Consider the following 20,223-nt stretch of genomic DNA (forward strand, 5'->3'; position numbering starts at 1 on the left):
TATGTTCAAAGGGACATAAGTGAGTCAAATGACCCATTGCCCCCATCACTAGATGGTGTGGTTTTGTGTTTTGTGTTCTTTGACAGCGGTTGTCACATGATGGAGGACTAAAATATTTTCTACCTCATTATGAACAACCCCATATATGTCTTTTATATATTTTGTTTTGTAGCCTCATGCCCTGCCCTATTATCTAACACTCTACTGGACAGGGCTATGTTGGTTACATGTTAGTTTTCATGTGTCTTCTTTGGAAAGTTGGCCTATCCCTATTTGGGAGAATCTGCTGTACTAAAAAATCTATATTACAGCAGTACAACAACTTGGTTCAAGCCTTTCTTCATTTTAAATGTAAAGTCACCATGGGAAGTTTTGTGCTGTCTATGGGATAGTAAAAGTAACATGTACCCACAATAGGCAGTTCGGACAAGTTATTCTTTCTTATATGTGATTTCAGTCCAAGGAGTATACTTTACTTTTATATACTTTTGCCTTTATCCCCCCAAGGGGTCTTATAGTGACCTAGGACATGCAGGAGTCTAACAACCTTGATGTTGTTACTATTTTTCAAAAATGATTTCTCTTTGACTTCTTTTACTGTCCTCGTTTTTGTAAGCGGCACATCAGCGCTTTCTAAGGAAGGTTTTTCCCTAGTTATAGGGATATATCAGGGACATATAGTGTTTTCCCCTCTTTCCTGCTGTCTTTCAAAATTGACCCTGCATCTCCATGGCCACTACTTTGTGTAGCGCTTCTGGTATGTTCATAATGGGATTCCCATACTGCCTTTTTTAATAACATACAGTTGTGTGATGCCCTCCTTTACTGTGTTACAAATTTAGCCTGTTAGGGCTTCGCCCTGTCCACTGTACTTCCAGTGCCCTTTGGGTAATTACTTTTGTGTTCTGGGGCCTGTGGCCATGACAGTCACGCTCCACAGTATTGGCTCCTGGTCCTGGGACAGCTGATCAAGGGAGAGATGCAGTCCTGCAGCCACAGACAGGCACATCACATCAAGGGCCAGGTTCCCTTGGGCCTACCCTGTATGGGGTCCGTCAACTCGGTGGCCGTGTGTCAGCTGGAAATACTGTGTGGGAGCAGTCCATGTATGGTGTTGCACGGCAACAGGGAGCTTCCTATGAGAGGTTGGCTCAAGCATGGAAAGGGTGGCCAATTCCATGGTTGCCCCAGAAAGACAGGTGGAGGTCTAGCTGCAGGCAATGCAATCCACATGCCGCTCACACAGGCTGCACATGGAGGCTAGCAACAGGAGCCCATGGACAGAACTCAGGGCTCTGCGTGCATCCCTGTTTGCGGAGGGTTTTGCACACAGGAACGCCCTGAGGGAAGAGTATAGGTCCCTCAGAATTACACTGACTGCACTTGAGGAAGCCCGCAGTAGACGGTCTCAACAGCAGATGCAACAGTTGACTCATACCATCACAGAGGAACTGCGTGCATCCTGTGAGGTGTTGCATGGAAACCTCCGAGCCATCATGTTGCAGATGCGAGCATATCAGTCCCACAGGGCTGATGCCATGGAGGATCAGGCCAGGGCTATGCATGGTGATCCTCCCTTAACACTACCATCTTCTAATGCTACACCAGAGGGTGGTGACAACAGCGACAGCTCTCCCAATCCATGATAGCCGTGTGGCCCATGAACCCATGGAGGGTATTTTTGTCTTCTTCTCAACACCTGCACATGTGGGTGTTGATGTGCACCCTGCCCCTCCACCCTCCTGCGTCCCCCCCATCCACCATGGGCTTTTTCTTTTTTGTCTATTGTGCATTTATGTGACAGTGTGTTGCTTTGTGTGGCATCCGAGGGCAGCCACTGTAGGTTCCAGCTGGACCCATAGAGGCTTGTCTCGTGTTGGTATTTGTGCCTTGGGTCCAGACACATATGCCACTCCTGCTTCCCCTTTCCATGGGCTTGAAAGGAGGGCAGCATGTGAAAGTAATTTACACAGGCGCATTGGGCTTCATTTCTATCTGTGGACAGTCTGAAATCCGGCCTGTGTATACACCCCTAGTGGGAATCATGATTGTATGTCCAGTACATGGTTGCCATCCCTTTTTGTTTGTACACTGGGATCCATCCTTTGATCATGTTCCAACTTCATGTATTTGCTTGCCTATCTGTATTATTGTTGGCCTTCGATGTGTATGTGCTTCTATGCCCACTTTAATTATCAGGGCCACCCAAAATGATGGAAGGGTGGCTTGTGCAAGTTACGACATGTTGAGGCTCTTGTGCAATTATGATTGGTCACTGTCAGACATATTCCCTATTCTGGCCTGTGTATCTGGTTTGTGGTACTGCCCAATTGGTGTCCCTGTGTACATTGATAGTTTGATGTGTGAGAGTGACTTGTTTATGAACTGGTTCCGTTGATTAATGAGCACTTTGTGACAGTGGAGTTGAGTGATGGCCTTTGATTTACACTTTTGACATTGCATGCCATGGCAAGGTGTGGCGACCAGGTGACATGGAGTGTGTGATGGTTTAGGTGACATACCAGCATTTAGAGGTGTACTTTGCCATGGTGTTAGTGACATGCTATATCTTCCATGTGCTACTTTTGTGCACACCCGATTGAGTTGGTTTAAGTTCTAAGGTATGCACGCAATGTGGCACTTCCAAGGGCAGGTTCTCGGGGTTGTAAGGTTGGGACTGATGATTGTCCCTTTGTCATCATCGATTGCCACCTGGAATGTGACAGGGCTGTGTGCACTCCGCAGGGTATGGATTTTCGGTGGAAAATTGGTCCCCTGTGGAGGTGAGATGTGTTGTGAGTGGTGTGGTTTTGTCTGTGTGAGTAATGCATGCATTTGCATGGCCATTTGTACTCACCAATGAGCCATGTGTTGCCATGCCTCTCAGCTTCCAGGGCCCGCTGTAGGGGTGACATTCTGAATATGAAACTGTCATGGGTGGACCCTGGATAGTTTGCATATACAGAGGTAATGATTCCCTTGGCATCATATACAACCTGCACGATGATGGAATGCCAGTGCTTGCAATTGCGATAGATGTGCTCCAAGTGTAAGGCCACATGGGTGCAATCGATGGCACCAAGCACTATGGGGAAGTGTGCCACCCCGTAAAAGTCCTGGACCATGGCCTGCCTTTCTGCGGGTGTTCTGGGCACGTATATGTGCCTGCGGACTGAGGGCCATGAAGTCATGATAGCCAACACCTGGTGTAGGCAGCGTGACTGCGTGGCCTGTGAGATGCCCCCGACGATGGCAGTTGACTGCTGAAATGACCCAGTGGCCAAAAAATGCAGTACATTGAGCACCTTCTCCAAGGGGCTCAGTGCTTGGCAGCACAGGGTGGGTGATGTGAGGTCATCTTCCCACTCCGTGACCATGGCTAATATGACATGAGGTTGAAACCTATACCTGGCATAGACCTGGTCATCAGGCATCCCAAAAAGGTTGGTCCTGGGTAAAAAAATGCAAGCCCTTGCTATCCTCACTCTCCTGCGGTGTCCCACGATCATGGCTGCGAAAAATGGTACATTCATCGTAGCTTTATACACACGTTGGCTTTTGCGTGCACTTTTTATGCATTGTTTTTAGTGCGCGGTGATGCTTACACCAGCATTCATGTGGTGGCCATGTTTCTGGATTAGCGTGTCTTTTTCTGTGCGCCGGAGAGCCCTGTTCCATTCCATGAATACGTGTTGTTAGTGCGTGTGCGGGCTTTGCAAGTATTTTACTTTGGTACTTCCCATGTAACGCCCATATTTATGCTTGTTGTTCCCCATTCCATGTGTTCCGCCCCCTTTTTAGGTGACTGCGCTAGACGGTATGTGCCTTCGATGTGCATCTCGCGCAAGGCATTCGTGGTGTCACAGTGACATGTTGACCCGCGCGGATTCAGCGCAAGTCTCCATTAAGCCACGTGCAATGTGTTCCATGAATCGACAATTGGGCGCTTGCACGCGTTTTCGTGTGCAAGCACCCTTTTCAGCACAATTAATTCCATGAATCGGCCGTATATATTTCATCCCCGTCCCACCCTTATCTAGTTTACTAACTGACATTGTACACACCCCCATTAGCCACCCGAATCTGTCATTAATAGCATACATTATTATTGTTAGCCCTAAAATGCAGCGCTTTTGTGTGTGCCACACAAAAGAAAGACTCCTGTCCAACAGTCATGGCTGAAAAAGATGGACTGAGGCATGCCAGATTTGGGGAATCCTAATATTCTTTAAGGCAATCGTGTGTGGCACATTGTCCATTTACATATGCTACTTCTAATGAATATCTTGTTTACATTAACTATTTGGTGCATGCCAGTGTCGAGACTTGCACTATGTGGAATCAATCAAATATGAAAAAAGAACCAGACGATACCTTCTAGGTACTTAGTGCATGCCATAAACAACCAGCCCTTTAACAATTTCATGCATATGAACATTCTCCTTTTTGAAAGAATTATAAAAGCATCAGCTGTCAAATCATCTCCGCTCAGAGGTAATCTGAGGGGTTAGCTTCTCTGGCTATGCATGGGGTTATTACAAAATAGAGGTCATTGTGTTCAGCATTAATTTCGATACAACATTCCTTTTCCGATGTCCCGCTTGGGACAAATATGTGATCCTGGGCAAATCTCGTTATTCCTGTAACTCCGTCCTGTAACATTCTTTGTCTAAAGACCTAAACAAAAATTAGGCTTGACATCTGTCTTGTATTTCTGGTGAGGTAAGCCACAGCACCTTCCTGTGAGCACAGGTGCAGCATTTCACAAACACAATTCTCCCGGGATGCTCAGCACGCAAGGCACCCAAGCCTACTTTGCTGGCATGCTTCCTCTTTCACTAGACAAGAAACCACACCCCGATTAGTGCTCCTGAGACAACAACCCAGCTACACGGAGCACCGGAAATTCCAAACTGGGTCATCGTCAGGTGGCAAAGCATCTCCACAAACAAGGAATCCGAGGGATTAGATCTGTAAACATAAATCATTTTGGAGTCATGCCACACAGCCGCCTAACAGTCAAGTGTTTTTGGTGGCACTCCCCTCATTTAAAGCGTTCCTCCTAAATGCCTGGAGGCCCTCTACAAGCATAGGCCGCCATACAATAACAAACAAGATTATGCGCGGGTGTGGAGGAGAGGCCTCCACACCACTGGATGTTATTCTCCGGGTTCACCACAGACCTTATTGAGCAGCTCCAGTGAATAGAGACTGGTGTCTGCTGATGGCTCTCAGTCCTTCAACACCGCTCATAACATTCTGATGTTTTCCATCTTGGAAGGAGAGAGCTTTGTGTTGCATGTTATTCGTGTGTTGCTTAACAGGGCTGCAGTGAGATGGTAGGAGAAGGAGGGCTGTCCCATTCTGAACTCTCTTGAGGTTTTGGATGCCACAAGTGCAGTCAGTGCCTGTACCTTTAAAGGCACACACGCGGCGGAGTGATGCAACTCTGCTGCGTGTATATGTAATAAACGTGGAGTGCCACGATTTGCCAGTGCGACTGTGGAGCCGGACAGAGAACGTTGTGTCGCGTGTGTTCCATATGCTGCTGGAGCTCACAGGCCGGAGGAGCACACTGGCAACAGTCCACAATATTTAGGAGGACTCCATCATGTCCCTTTGTAGTGGTCTAATCTGGGGGAAACAGAAGCATTTGTGAATTGACTTTATTGTGGTCAAGAAATGTCTTGCAGAATCATCTCCAACACTCATGGCTAGAAAAGCAGGACTGAGGCATGCCAGATTTGGGGAATCCTAAAACACTTTTAGGCAATCGTGTCTGGCACATTGTCTCAAGCTAGAAAAAGCAGAGCAGGCCTAACCGTATTTTACCCGTGTTACTTCTAATGCATATCTTTTTTACATTGACTATTTGGTGCATGCCAGTGTCCACACGTGCACTGTGTGGAATCAATCAAATATGAACAACGAACCGCGAACATAGATACCGTCTAGGTACTGGGTGCATGTCATTAGTAACCAGCACTTTCACAATTTCATAGATATTAGCATTCTACTTTTTGAAACAATTATTCGTGAATTCCTTCCTATGCATTTTGAAAAGAAATACCGATCTAGCATGCTGCAGGCAGGACAGATTCCGGCACCAGAACAGATTCCCTCGAACTGCTGTTTGAAATTGTAATCTCCCTCATCCCCTTTTGGATTTTTCTTTTGTTGATATTCTTGTACTATAAACCATGCACTTTTGGCCAGCAGGTGGATCTATTTCGGTATGTTGTGGCCTTTCATTGCCGTCTTCACATGCTAAGCAGACCTCTGTGGCGCAGTTTGCTGGAGAGAAGGGTCGATATGCTGACGCGCAGCCTCTGAGGAAAACACTATGGGCCTCATTACGACCCTGGCGGTAGCCGTGCTGGTAAAAACGGCACGGCTGCCTCCAAGGTCGTTTTTTTCTCAGCACCTGGCAACGGGGAACTACCGGGGCATTACAGGCCGGTCCCGGTAATTCCCCATTGCAAGGCGCCGGAAAATATTACTCCCCATTCCCATTCGAGTCCCGTAGGACTCAATGGGAATGGGGTAGCATGGTGCCGGTGCTACCGTCAAGGTCTGCGAGCGGGTGCCATTCTGCCCACCAGGTCACCTGGTGGGCTGAAAGGCACTCGCTCGCAGAACTCAGGGTATGCCGGTTCGGTAACAACAGTGCCGGTAGCTTATCGGCACCATTGTTACCGGGCCGGCATACTTATAATGAGGCCCTATGTCATAGAAACAGGTCCCAAATTCAGACCGTCCCTGATGAAGGACCAGTTGTGATCCAAAATGCATTAGATATCAACTGTCTTCGATATTTGTTCATGGAAATGATGTCCTCATATTATAGTTCTACTAAACCTTTTGAATTCAAAATTGTGTCAAAAAGGAGAATGTTGATATACTCGAAATTGTTAAAGTGCTGTTCATGAATGGGATGCTCCCAGTAGCTATAAGATATCTTGTAGGTGACCTAGCAACTCAAATGCAAATTAAAGCAGACTTTTCTTTTGCACGCAGAGGCAGCAGCCAGTGCTTTAAATGGGTTGAGAAATTGAGGGGGGCTATGAGGCCATACAATATGTGTAGGGGAGTGGTATAGGAAGTGTCAGGAGTGGCCTAAAGAGTGGTGGAATGGCCTACGTGCAGTGTAGTTGTCCAGTCTGTGTTTCTTTTTTTCCACTCCTTCCCCCTCTCATCTCGCTGTCCATCTATGTTCCTTTCCTGCACTTCCCCATCTTTTATGCTGTCTCCCTCTCCCCCCCATTCTTAACCTTTCTTGATGTTCACTCCCTCACTCTCTTTACCTCTCCACCTGCCCCATTCTTTTTTACCATTGTCCCTCGTTTATCTCATCCGTGTCTCCTTTCCCCATTCTTTGTCCTCCTCCAACGGTTCTCTCTAAATCACCCCTCCCTCTTTCTCTCTCTCTCTGGTGGTGCACACCTTTGCATGCCTAAAAAGCAAAGAACCTCTGCTTACTTCTCTTATTGTTTTTCAGCAGCATTCCTATCCATTCAGGATTGGTTTTCAGACAGCATAGCACAGGTTACATTTTTTGTCACCATCTCATATATGGCCCTTTTTGGTTCCACTTTGCTATCAGAATTTTGTCTTCTGGAATCTTTATGTGGACTCCAATAGCTCTACCTGTCTTCTTCTCGCCTTGCTTGTTACTGGGCAGATATTCGATGCTCTGAATAACTTTTCTGTTCATGCAAACAGCCTTACTTTTTTTTTTATTTTAATAATTTTTTTTTATTATTCAAGATACAGATATTGTTACATGTGTTAGCACATTACAGACTTTGAGTAGATCTGGTAAACATCAAGAATGAACAGAGATAACCATTTTAAACCAAAGAGGATATAACCATATTGAAGATATAGAAAATTTGATGCATTAAATTGTACAAGTAAGGATTAGAAATTGTAGATAGTGCTGATTAAACCTGGATTAATATAATACATCTCTGCAATGAGTAACTGATATGGAAATATGAGTGGAGAGATGGGGAGACAAAACAGGGAAACAGACAGCTAACATACCAGATACAGAAGGGAGCGAGGCTGAAGGGGGGGAAGATGGGTATAACAGATTATTGCATATAACTGATTCTTCTATTACAGTGATAATTAAAAACAAACATTTTTATATAAATATAATCATTCAATTAGTAAAGTAAGCATGGGAGTGTTTCTTAAGGAGCCATGAGCGGTTGCATTGAAACAGTTGAGATAACATGTGAAATAGTGCCATTTAGCGTTGTATTTAGTGATTGTATTAAGATTTTTAGCCATGCACATTTCCAATTTGTGAGTTTGACATAAAGCATTCCACCATGCTCTGGTAGAGAGTGATTGAAAGTCTTTCCAGTTTGCTGTAATACATTTTAATGCAATACATATGAGTAGGTCATATATTCTAGTAGAGTCCGGTGGAATATGTGTTGTAATGGCTACGCTTCCTAAGAATATGCTTAAAGGGGAAAACGGAACATTTATAGAGAAGATGCGCTGAATACATTTCCAAATATCGAACCAAAATTTGACAATATATGAACATTCAAAGAACATATGCATATAAGTGGCAGGAGACAGGCCACACGACCAACATTTAGCGTCATGGTTCGGGTTAGTCTTCGCTAATTTAGCCGGAGTAATGAAAGCTCTATGTATAAAGAAATAGTAGTGTTGTGTAATGTTAGCTGAGACCGATACATGTTTGGTTTTAGAAAACAGGCGGAGCCATATATGGTCCTCAAACTTATATCCTAAGTCAAGTTCCCATTTGTGACGAATAGGACAAATATTAAATGTTGAGGTTAGCATATTATATATTTTTGAGGCTTTGACCTCACCTGTCATGGTTAGCAGTAGTAGTCTTAAGGCGTCTGGAGAAAGAATCTCATAGGAGAAATGATCAAGTGCATCAAGGCAGGAGTTGATTAACATATTGTAAAACTGAAAGTCAGTGTTGGGTATGGTGAATAAGGTAGAGAGGTGTTGGAAGGAGAACATTGAAGGACCGTCTATGATGTGTTGGATGAATCTAATTCCCTTTCCAATCCATGCTTTACGATTGAGGATCTTTTTATTGATGACAATATTCTTATTATGCCATAGTAAAGGGGATAGATATTTATTGGGGTTTTTGGTATGGGGGAAGAGAAAGGATTGTAGAGCTGAAACGGATGCTTTAATAGGTTCCGAAGTGTTCTTAGAAGAGTACTTAAAAATGTATATATGGTCAGTAATATCCAGTGGGTGAACTATATGTTTCTCTATTGTACACCATATAGGGATATCTGCAGATTCGGGGTCTGTGAACCATTGGCGAGATTGTTTTATGAGAAATGCAGAGTGGTATAGCTTAAAGTCAGGGAATTTAACACCACCCTTTTCATAAGGTGCTTTGAGTTTAGTTAGCGCTATTCTTCTGATTTTTCCTATTCCCCAAAGAAAATTTAGTAGTATGGAATATATAGATTTGAAAAAGGAAAGGGGTAATGGAACGGAAAGAAGCTGAAGATAGTAAAGTACAATAGGGGACAGCATCATTTTGATAGTATCCAACTGCCCCCACCAGGAGAGGTACAGAGGGGACCATTTGGATGTAAGGTCTTTCAGGGTGTCCAATAGTGTTTTAGTATTGAGTTTGATGGTTTCTTGAATTGTAGGGGCAAAACGAAGTCCTAAATATTTGATGGATCCACTACACCATTTGAGGCCAAAAGGTTCAATGTCATGTTTAAGGCAATAGGGATTTAATGGCATAATTTCTGATTTTTGTCTGTTAAGTTTATATCCTGATACATGACCAAATTGAGATAGAGTGTCTAAGAGGTTAGGTATATGGAATTTAGGGTTTTTGATTAGGATAAGAATATCGTCGGCGTAAGCAGCAATTTTGGTTGTTGAGGTGCCTACTTGAATCCCTGGGATATTTTTGTTTAATCTTATTGATTCCAGCAACGGTTCGAGTGAGAGAATATATAATAATGGTGAGAAGGGGCAACCTTGCCTTGTGCCTCTGAGTAAGGTGAAGAATGAAGAGGTTTGTCCATTTAAATATATAGCAGATTTGGGGGCTGAATATAGAAGTTTTACCAGTGAGATAAATTTTTCACCAAATCCGTGCCAGCGTAGGGATTGGAACATGAAATTCCAATCTACACGGTCGAAAGCTTTTTCCGCGTCCAAAGCGATGGCAACATATCCTTGTCCGTTTTTTTTGTCCTTGGCTACTAAGCTAATGGCATTCAGTAGGAGTCTAGCATATGAGGATATATTTCGTCCTTTTACATAACCTGTTTGATCTGCTTTAATCAAGTTTGGGAGGGAAGATTCCATTCTATTAGCAAGTATTTTAGCAAATATTTTGCTTTCTATGTTGATAAGAGAAATGGGTCGATAGTTACTGGGGAGGGAAGGGTCTTTGTCAGGTTTAGGGAAAATGATAAGTAGAGCTTCTGAAAATGATCCCGAGGTGGATTTTTGCAATATAAAGTATGAAAAAAGTGTTTTGAGTTTAGGTGTTAATATTTGGGATAAATGGATGTAGAATTCAGTTGATAATCCATCTGGGCCGGGTGCCTTGCCTTTGCCCAGGCTGTGGATGGCTTTAGTGATCTCTGAGGAGGAAATATCACTATCAAGGTAAGAAAGGTCTGATCTAGGGTATGAAGTACAACTGATGTTTTTAAAAAAGGAATCAATTTCATTTTTTGGAATGGAACTTTCTGGAGTGTATAAATCAGCATAAAATTTTCTGAAGCATTCAAGTATTGTGTCAGGACGGTGATGAGATATACCTTGAGTGTCTTTGATATGTGATATTTGAACTCTTTCTTTTTTAGTTTTTAAATAAGAAGCCAGCATTTTGCCCGCTTTGTTTGAGGTTTGGTGTATCTTTGTTTTATATTTGAGTATGGTTCCTGCTGCAAGATCTGTTATTTCTTTGTTAATTTCAAAATGTAGTTTTATTACTTGTCGTAAGTTTGTTGAGTTAGTGTCTGCATAATAGATTTGTTCTGCAAGGGTGAGTTTCGAGTAAAGGTCATCTAGATGTTTTTTCCTAAGTTTTTTGTTCCTACCGGAGAGGGCCATTATGTGACCTCTCATGGCGGCTTTGAATGCATCCCAATTATTGACAACCGAGGTATCATCATCAAGATTGTTGGCAAAGTATTGTTGAATGAAGGCTTGAACTGATTGATTAAACTGTGGATCATTTAGAAGGAAGTTATTGAGTTTCCATCTAGTAGCGGTTTTGTTCGTCTCAGCAAGGCTGAAGGAAGTGATAACCGGTGCGTGATCTGAAATGATAATATTAGCGATTTTAGAGTCAATAATGGATCCAGATAGGGTTTTGGTTGCAAAAATATAATCCAATCGTGATAGTGTGTTATGTGGGGGTGAATGGAAGGTATAGTCTAGTTGTGTGGGGTGGGATAGTCTCCAGGTGTCAATTAATCCTGTTTCCGCTAGGCATTTAGTGAAAGATTTATGAGATTTATTTGGAATGAACATGCAGCTGGATTTTCGGTCTAAAAAAGGATCAAGGACCTGATTGACATCTCCGCAAATTATTAGATTGATGAAGTTATTTTTGAGTATCATTTGTTTGATTGCAGCCCAGAAGGGGGGATCTGGTAGAGTGGGACCATAGATGTTAAGAATAGATACTTGTGTAGAGTCAATTAAAAGTTTTACCCAGACCCATCTACCATTTGTATCTGCATCTTGATCAAGGATTTTGTAGGGTTGTTTTTACTAATTAGTATAGCCACTCCATTTTTCTTGGAAATTGCCGGACTGGAAATAACTTCTTTAACCCGAAGAGATTTGAGTTTCATAGATTCTTTGTTAGATATGTGAGTTTCTTGTAGGCATGCTACCGTTGGTTTAAATTTGTTTAAATGAGATATTACTTTGCATCTTTTAATAGGATTTTTACATCCTTTGATATTCCAGGTTATACACTTGAAGGTCATTTAATCAGATATATAATGATAAACAAGCAACCTATTGCTGTAATACGATAGTAGAACCAGATCTTTAGTAATGTTGTTAAAAACATATATACCCAGGCAGTGATACAAAGGGATGGAACATTGAGGGTCAGGAAGGGGAGAAAGGGGTCTGATCACATTTTGGGATAATTCAGGCAATGAAATACAAATGGATATAGAGATCAAACAGCACATAGGATAAGGATTCAGGAGAAAAGAGATATCGGGGATAGGTAACGCCAACTGGGTCGCCAAAAAGGAAAAGAGCGACCAACAGTAGTAGAGGGACACCTGAACGGTACCCACCCTATATTGTTAGAGTAATTGGGTTATAACTGCATTAGGTAATTGCTAGTATAAACATACAGTATAATCAAACACATTTATAAAGAATTGAAAACAAGACCTCAGGTAGTAGTTGATGTTGAGGTACTCGGCGGATTGGAGGTGTCCATGCCATCACATTTTAGGGATTGTATGAAAGATCTCAAATCAGCTGGATCATCAAATATAGCTGTGCGACCTTCATGTGTTATCTTAAAGGAGCATGGATGGTATAGGCCATATCGGATATTTAGTTGTTTTAGAGCTGGGCGGAAGGATAGAAAAACCTTTCTTCTCTGAGCTGTGCTTCTGGCCACATCCTGCGAAATATATATCTTGCTACCATGCCAGATGAGAGATTTACGTTCCCTTGCTGTTGAAACAATGAGCTGTAATTGCGAATATTCCAATAGGTAGACTATCAGTGTTCTAGGCAGCTGACGAGATGTGGAGGAAACTGAGGGTTGACCTATTCTGTGAGCACGTTGTATGTTGAGTTTTGTGTCCACGGGCAGATGTAGAATAGCTGGTAGGAATTTTTGTAGGAAGATAATAGGGTCGGATCCCTCAGCTCCTTCAGTTAAACCTGAAATGTGTAGATTATTGCGCCTACTGCGATTTTCCAAGTCTTCGTTATGCCTTTGGAGGTCTTTAATAGATTTTTCTAACTGTGCTACTTAAGGGGATATATCTTCGAGAACACCAACTCTTTTCTCCACTTCGTCCACTCTGTTATTAACACCCATCCACCTTTCGTCTAGTTGCTGCAACTTAGTGTTGGTATTTTCAATGAAAGGTTTAAGTGCCCTAATTTCCGCTAGGATGGCTTCAATGGCAGGATCAGAAATTCCTAGTTGGGTTGGTGATTCACTTTTGGGTCTTTTCAGATTTGTTGTGGGGGAGGTGGTCTCTTTAGCAGAGGATGCATTTTTTTGGTTAGCTTTATTTGCTGCCATAATTGGAAATAGTAAAGTGAACCTTCTTATTAGAGCATTGACTGCTGCGAAGAATTGTAGATGAGTTTGAATATGTCAGCTCAGTGGATAGTTTGCAATCCTTTGTGTTACTTTCTTATTATAAAAGGATAGATGGGTTTGTTGATTTGATGACGTTGAGCAAGTCCTCTTTATAAGTATGATCTATGACGGCCTATAGTATACAATTATTACCTCCATATAGTTTGTACTATGTTACTCTTATATAAAGAGACCAAAATGGAAACACAGAAGAACAATAAGGCGTATACTACAGAACTTTACACTTTTGAAAAAGGGTTGCCAGAATAGATGGTAAAATAACGGAGTCCAAAAGCAATTCTTTAGTGCAATGACTAGTATGAAGAGGAGTCTAGTCTGCCTGTATAGTTATGAGGGTGAGGAGATTGGGGGTTGGGGTACGATAATGAAGACCTTGGCGCTTACAGTTCAGGGTTTTTGAGGTGATTTTGGCAGAATATAGAGATTACTGTTGTGATAGTTTACAGACTGTACACCTCCACTTATTTCCTTCTCCCCTTTTTACATTCCCTTTCTCCTCCTCTCCTCACCTTTTTATTTCTTTTTAATTAGTTCCTCCTTTTTAATGTCCGTCTGTCCTCAGCAATCCTTGGTTAGCTTTAAAGTTTCTTTAAAAAACATTTTTTTTTTTTTTTTTTGCCCACCAGGTGGCAGCGTCTTCTTAGGCACCCGTGATGTTAGGCCCAGTCCTGCGCGTCACGTGAAGTGCGACGCCGAGCTTCTCCTCATGTGGGGCGGCGTACCTCCCACGCTGTCACAGAGTCTTCGTTTGGTGTGCGGTGCGGCTGGCAGAGCGGCTCTTACTGCTGTACGGAGCGGCGAAAATCACCCGGTTCAGTATCCAGCCACGTCGCGGGATGTAACGCTGAAGGAAAGGTAAGTTTATTTCTATAAATGTATACCTAATGCTTTGTTAGAGTATTTATAGGCGGAGTAGCGCAGTCAGGCGGACATCTTCCACGGCGCTTAGCCACGACCCCCCAAACAGCCTTACTTTAAGGCTGTTAAACTTAGAATGTGCGCTCCTTTTTGTTTCTTAATAGAAGCTCCGAGCCCCACTAAGCAATCCTTTCACCAGCATTACAGTGATCATCTCCCTCTCAGACCCTCCCCACCGAACAGATGAAGAGACTCTTTTTTTGTGTTTAAGTATTTTATTAAGAACAGTAAATATATAAGGTTCATATAACAAGTAAAACAGCAAATAGAATAGTGTAAGTGCCACAAATGGCTATAGTAGGAAAAATTCACTAACAACACATTTGAGTAGCAATGGAACCTCACATCGTATATATAAATGTTCTATTCTAATGCATAAAATGCAGTTTCTAATAAACTAATAGTTATATAACATATTTGTAAAATAACAATATGGACACACAAATCACACAGGACTGACATGGACCTAAGGAGGGGAGGAGAGGGGTCATTATATAAAGGAGTAAGAATTAATAATCTCAACCATATTCTCTAATCTTTACTGGGTGTTGCATTATTCAATACATCTAAAAAAGATTTCCATTTTAATAAATGTTTGTGCAACAAGGGTGGGAATACGGCATTACAAGTTTCCAACCTATGAAGATTACAAACTGAATTCCACCACAATTTAAAGTGTACACCTTTAAGATTTCTCCAATTTGAAGTAATAGTCAGGATAGCTATGGCAATAAATAGGTCAAACAGATAACCTGTATTTTTATCAATAGCAGGTTGGATCATTTCACTACCCTGAAATCAAACATCAAAGGAGATATTGAACTGTATTTGGAAGATACTTCTAAGGGTTTCCCCAATCCTTTCCCAATAAACTTTAACATGAAAACATTCAAAAGCATATGCTTGAAAGATCCTTAAGAGTTTAGACAACTCCAACATTTGTCATTTTGAGATATTCAACTCTTGAAAAGCATGAATGGGGTAATGAAGGCCCTACGGTGGTGGAAGAAATACATTGTTTGAAGCAGGTTATCTTAGACAATTACTTTAGATATATTGGTCCATATAGAAGGCCATCTAAATTGTGTGATGTTGCGGGAGCAATCTTGATTCCATGCTTCTTGACATTCAAGCAAAACTTCATCCATTGACGTAGAGGAGCAAACTTTATAAAACATACACACTGCTACATTAGGATTGGATAGATGGAGTAGTCTTTGGGCATGATAGCTGTTGGAATTAAAAACTAACAATTCATAGTTTTCCATTACAGTGTTTATTAGACTAACATATTGCTGGGGGAAAGTCGTTGGTACCTGAAAATTAGTTGTAAATTCTTTAAAAGTTATGGGGTACCTTGAGTAAACAACTGTCCTATACACTTAATGCCAAGGAATAGCCATGGTCTCCAACAGATAGCTCTCTTATTAATTTGTATTAGTGAGTTCATCCAAATATACTGAGATATAAACTGGGAACTATTTGAATGAGGCAAAATTAGGTATGAACGTAAGCACTTAATGGCAATATTAATACTAGTATTAGTAAAGCATCTATTATTATTATTGATATATGGGCAGTCTAGGAGAACATGAGGGGAGACCGTCGCTCTCTCCATGAGCAACCGGTTTGGCAAATCAATTCTATTCGGAGAAAACCATAATTGTGTTTGTCTTAGAACAAAGGCAACATGATATTTTTCATAATCTAGGAAACCCACTCCACCCTCGGATCTGGGTTTTTTTAAGTTTACACAATAAGGTCCTTCTTTTCTTCCTCCCCCACAGAAATTTGAGGATACAGGAGTCTAGAGATTTGAAGAAAGATACAGGAATGGGAATAGGAAGCATATAAAGAAAATACAATTTAATAGGTTAAATCATCATTTTAACAGCTCCCAATCTCCCCCACCAAAATAGATAAAGAGGTGACCATGTATTTGATAGTTCCTTTGCTCTGGTGATGATGTTAGCTGTGTTCTGTTTAACGATATTCTTAATCAAGGATAAAATTTGGATACCTAGATACTTAATACCTGTTGGGCACCATTTCATTCCAGAGCTTGAACAATGATCGATACAGTGTATATGGTTACAGGGTTTAAGTGGTAAAACATTCAGACGTGTCTATGTTAAGTCTATACCCTGATGCAAGGGAGAACTGAGCAATGATACGGTTTAGATGCTCTAGACAAGTATCTGATATCATTAATAAAAGTAGTACAGCATCTGCATATGCAATTGTTTTGATCTTAATGTCTTTAAACTGAATACCAATTATATTATCTTCTTATCTAATTGCTTCTAAGTGGTTCTAATGCCAAGATAAACAGAAGAGGGGATAAAGGACAACCCCGACGAGTATCTCTATGAAGAGGAAATAGTGGGGTCATGTGTTTATTTATAAAGATTGATGTTGTAGGATTGGAATACAATATCTTAACCATTGATATGAACGAATCAGGGATCCCATGCCAGGCCAGAGCTTCAAACATAAAATCCCATTCAACCCTATCAAAAGCTTTTTCAGCATCTAATGCTATTGCTGCACATGGATTTGAAGAGTTTTGAATGATACTGATAATATTTGTAAATAGTCTAATATTAGCTGAGGACAGTCTACCTTTAACATAACCCACTTGATCATTCTTAATCAATTTTTGAAGAAAGGGGATAAGTCTATTGGCTAGAATATTGTCAAAGATCTTACATTCAGTATTGATTAGGGATATGGGTCTGTAATTTTGGGCAAATTCAGAGTCTTTATTGGGTTTAGGGAATACAATAAGCATTGCTTCAGAAAAGAAACCAGTGGATTTTTTTTAGTAATGAAGGATGTATATAATTAATTAAGCTTGGGGACTAATATTGCCTTAAAATGGGCAATATAATCAATAGAAAAACCATCTGGGCCTGGAGCTTTGCCCTTTTTGAAATGTTTAATAGCTTTGCAGATTTCACTTGAAGATAAGGGATTATTTAAAGATTGGAGATTGGAATTATCATATGTGTTGCAATGTGTATGTTTAAGAAAATGTGATGCAAGAGTATTATTAGGCAGAGTTTCAGGCGAATATAATTTTTGATAAAATCTGGAGAGGACTTATAAAATGTCCTTGTGAGTAAGAACTCTATTACCATTTTGATCTTTGATGACAGTAATCCTTGCTTTATCTTTTTAAATTTGAGATATGATGCCAACGCTTTGCCAGATTTATTAGAGAACTGATAAATCTTAGATTGATATTTTAAAAGATTAGCACACAAGTATTCAGTAAGTTATTATATTGTATTCTGAGTTTGATGATTTTTGGATGTATATGGGTAGAATTAGTCTATAGTTATTGTGATTGTAGGAATTTGATTTGTTTAAGAATATCATCTGTTTCTTTTTTAAGTTTTTTCTTTTTAGCAGCCGTATATGATATAATGTGTCCTCTCAGTATTGCTTTGTAGTAATACCAGTTGTTGTGAACGGATGTGTCCGTAGGAGAGTTTTCTGCAAAAAAGTAAGAGTGCTGTTGGTGTACAAACTTGACAAACTCTTCATCCTTCAAGAGGGCTGAGTTGAATCTCCATCTATTATATTCATGTGTGTTTTGGGCATTAGATCATTTAATATGAACAGAGGCATGGTCTGACAAAACAATAGGTTCTATCTTTGCATCTAATTAACAGTTGGTCATGGATTTAGATATAAAAATGTAATCTATCCTTGAGAAGGAGTTATGAGGAGGCGAGAAGAAGGTATAGTCGAAATCCGAGGGATCGGTAATACAGCAAGCAGCAATAAGACCTAATTCGGACACAAAATTGACAAATTGTAGGTGGGACTTGGTGGTTTTAAATTGTACATTAGATTTTTTTTTAATCAAGGATAGGATCCATGATTTCATTAAGGTCTCTGCATACAATTAGGTTATTAGGACAGGATTTGGATATGTGATTTCTTTAATGAGTCCAGAAGCCTGGCTCAGCATTAGTGGGGCCATATACATTTAGAATAGAGTATTCTGTGGAGTCAATAAGAAGTTTAACTAAAACCCATCTTCCAACATTGTCTGTTTCTGAGGATAGTACCTTGCATTGAAGATGTTTGTTAATCAAGGTAACAACCCCATTCTTTTTCCTGTCTGCTGCACTGAAGAAAACTTGACCCACCCATTATTGCTTCAGTTGGCAGCTTCATCCTGTTAGAGGTGGGATTCCTGCAGGCATGCACTGGATGGTGTAGCCCTATTAAGGTGTGAACGTATTTAGTTTAACAGGATTGTGTAATCCTTTAACATTCCATGTTGCAATATTAAATGCCATGAGTTACAATGCTAATGATATAAGCAATCTTACATTTATAGTGAAAGACTGGTGAGATAAAACGCATAAGGGAATGAAACAAGAGGGAGGGGGGAGGACAAACAAGAAGAACATGGAGTTTTGCAGTGTACATTGCAACCAACTCGTATATGAATGAGTAGTGGCTAACTGTATACAGCCACTCCAAACCATGTTCATGTAAAGTCAATAAGAGGTAGGGTGGAGAGCCAGATCTGGATGGGCCACTCCGTGCGCCATTCCGGCAAGACTATCATATTATAGAAAGAAACATTCTGTGTGTAATTTTCATTTTCAAATATGCAGTCTGGTGGTATCCATCTCCTCTCTTATATGGCTTTGAATAAAATTGTGCAAGTCTCTTGGATCTTGAAAAGCGTACTTATGGCTATTGAAAGTGATCTTTAGAGATGCTGGATGAATGACCCCATAGCTGGCATTGAGCTGCTGAAACGCTGGTCTGAACGCCAATAGTTTGTTTCTTCTTGCCGCCGTGGTGTTGAAAACATCCTGAGTTATGAAGATTTTGGTGCCCTCCCATATAAGAGTCTTCTTCTGTTTAGCATTATCCAATATGAGCATGACATGAGTACAGACTAGTAAAGCGAAGATCATAGTTCTTGGAGTATTATGAGATGGATTTCTAGGACCTATCCAATGAGCTCCTTGGATATGAAACTGTGGAGGCGTGGTAGGATCCCAAAGTGTGATAAGCATATGATACAGAAACAGAGTAGGATTGTAATTTTCAATGTTTTCGGGAAAACCAACAATGCGCATGTTGTTCCTCCTATTCCTATTTTCTAAGTTTTCTGTCTGCTTTGCAGAGATATAACTGTGTTTTCCAAAGACTGCACCCTTCCTACAACATCCTCAGCGTCACTCACCCTTCTTTCCACTTCATTTATTCTGGATTCAAATGTGGAGCACTTATCATCAAGCATTTGCAATTTGGCAGTTGTGGCTTCCATAAAGGGTTTAAGGGATTTTATTTCCATTAAGATTACTTGCACAATTGGATCCTGTATATCTTCCTTAGGTGTGCAAGAGTCACCTTTCTGTCTTTTGGGGGCATTATTCGTAGGTATTGATGCCATTTATTTGGGTTGCCCCTTCTTTGAGGCCATATTGAGACAGAGTACGTAATACTGGATAGAAGCAAAGCTTTTCTTGGGTTGATGTGTTTTCCTTCCAATGACTAAGCCAGAAGCTCAATACGACACTTTAATTGCCATTGCATAGCACTCCTCTGCATTGTTCTTATGAGATAAGAGTGACCCAATTTCCAGTGATCACATGAAGGGATCATGAACCATTTTAAATCTATAACAGCTGCATTATCCATTTACAATTCAGGCGTCAACAGCACTGGATTACCATTACGTCTTGCAGAATTATTGTAGTGAGCAGAGTAGTTTCTTTTAAATAAGCATTCCGATATTGGACTCCTTGTGTCAGATTAAATGACCCAAAGATGCCAATATTACCACAGGGATCTCCCACACCTGTAATAATGACTAATTATACCAAGCTCTTAATTGGAGTATCCATTTAGGCAAGTATTATTCAAGGATGAATGCCACCTGAGAAATGTACCCTTCA

The 20,223-nt window shown here is 41.0% G+C and overlaps 1 protein-coding gene across 2 annotated transcripts in view; it reads left to right on the top strand.

Moving 5' to 3' along the window:
- The window catches only part of OVOL1 (ovo like transcriptional repressor 1), a 784,221-nt gene that overhangs the window by 445,923 nt on the left and 318,075 nt on the right, over positions 1-20,223 (top strand). For both annotated transcript variants that reach the window (XM_069644823.1, XM_069644824.1), the window contains exon 3: positions 13,999-14,227. The gene's annotated coding sequence lies outside the window, so the exon portion shown is untranslated. The remainder of the gene's footprint in view (positions 1-13,998; positions 14,228-20,223) is intronic.

Source organism: Ambystoma mexicanum, chromosome 2p (genome assembly GCF_040938575.1).
Source record: "Ambystoma mexicanum isolate Mex_15411 chromosome 2p, UKY_AmexF1_1, whole genome shotgun sequence".
Classification (NCBI taxonomy): Eukaryota; Metazoa; Chordata; class Amphibia; order Caudata; family Ambystomatidae; genus Ambystoma; species Ambystoma mexicanum.